Source organism: Pygoscelis adeliae, unplaced genomic scaffold (genome assembly GCF_000699105.1).
Source record: "Pygoscelis adeliae isolate BGI_AS28 unplaced genomic scaffold, ASM69910v1 Scaffold3, whole genome shotgun sequence".
NCBI lineage: Eukaryota > Metazoa > Chordata > Aves > Sphenisciformes > Spheniscidae > Pygoscelis > Pygoscelis adeliae.
The window spans coordinates 2,196,993-2,198,472 of record NW_008824446.1 but is presented as its reverse complement, the minus strand read 5'-3'; the positions used below and the strand labels follow the sequence as shown (position 1 = coordinate 2,198,472).

At 35.6% G+C, this 1,480-nt stretch overlaps 1 protein-coding gene across 1 annotated transcript in view; it reads right to left on the bottom strand.

Annotated features, from left to right (window-relative positions):
- FMN1 (formin 1) overlaps nt 1-1,480 on the bottom strand; it is a 147,321-nt gene that overhangs the window by 60,862 nt on the left and 84,979 nt on the right. The gene's annotated exons all lie outside the window — the stretch shown is intronic.

The following is a 1,480-nucleotide window of genomic DNA, read 5'->3' as shown; positions in this document are numbered from 1 at the left end:
GAGTCAAACATTTAAGAGAAGCATTTATTAGACTGTATCTGCCTAAGATACAATGTTTAACTTAATCCATATGAAGCAAATTATATGGCATCATATACTATGTAGATGACAAAAGGATTAATGGAAGAAGAGTACTAAACATTCTTAGTAGCCTTTAAAAATCTTACAGACGAGGTGGTTTATCATGAGTTTGCATAATGCATGGCCAAGTGGAGATGGACTATTTTTGCTGCCACTAGGTTAGACTCAGACTGTCACATTCAGTCTGCTTTTCATTGGACCTGGTGCTCTGGAAAGTCACATTTCTGGATCCATACTTAATGCAGATATACCGGGGCCAAGGACTAAATGACTATGCCTCAAAACAGAAAAGAAATCTAGAAACACAATGGAGAACTAATAAGTTATTTTAATTTACAAATAAAGACATCTATCTTGTCAATCGAGAATCTGAGGCCATGGGCCTAATTCTTAACTATGTAGCCTTATACTATACATTGGATAAATCAATTGTAGTGTGAGCTCCTCGTAAGTCAGCTGAGGGAATACCACTTTCCCTATCTCATACAAAACCGATTCTTTATTTCTGCCTCCTCTGGAAAGGAAACACTAAGTAACTATTTTTATTATTAGAATATGCAAAGAAATCCAAAGGGGTAGAGCATGGGTACTTTGTGACAGCAAAGCTAATCGAAAGCTAATCTTCAAATTGGAGAAAAAAAACAAACCAAACCTGCCCTGGCCAGGATGTTCTACCTTTAGGTCACTATTTAAACTCTCTTTTAATTCTTACCTCATTCTACTTTTCATGTTTTATTTGTTATAATTTCAAAATCTTGTCTTTTGTCATTCATAGTATAGAAATGTTAGGTAAAGCTTTGTCAGGTACTAAAAAATCTGCTGTATCAGTGTTAACAGAAATGTATACATACAAGGGGAAAGTAATAAGCTAATGAACGTGATAGGCATCTGTCCTCGTTTCGGCAGGGATAGAGTTCATGTTAAGTACTACATAATATTATGTGCCATACTAATGATATTACAATAAGAATCACCCAGACTAATGAAGAATAACTTCGATGAAACCAAGCAAAGCACAGTGATGATGGTACCAGAACTGACTTCAACATGAAACAATCCAACACCACATACCATCTCCATCTTTCCTGTCCTGGAAGATTATTATGACAGATGGAGTCCAAAATCATGGACTAAATGAACTCAACGAACATTTTAGAGGGATGGCCCATAGACTAAGGGAATGATATCTCTGTGTGTGTGTGTGTATATATATATATTATATATATTAATATATATATTATATTAAACCCAGGAAAAGGGGTGGTGATTAATGAAAATGTACTGGAAAATATGAGACTTGAGCATGATGTAGATGGTATAGAATAAGGGGTGGATATTGTCCTGGTTTCGGCAGGGATAGAGTTAATTTCCTTCCTAGTAGCTGGTACAGTGCTGTGTT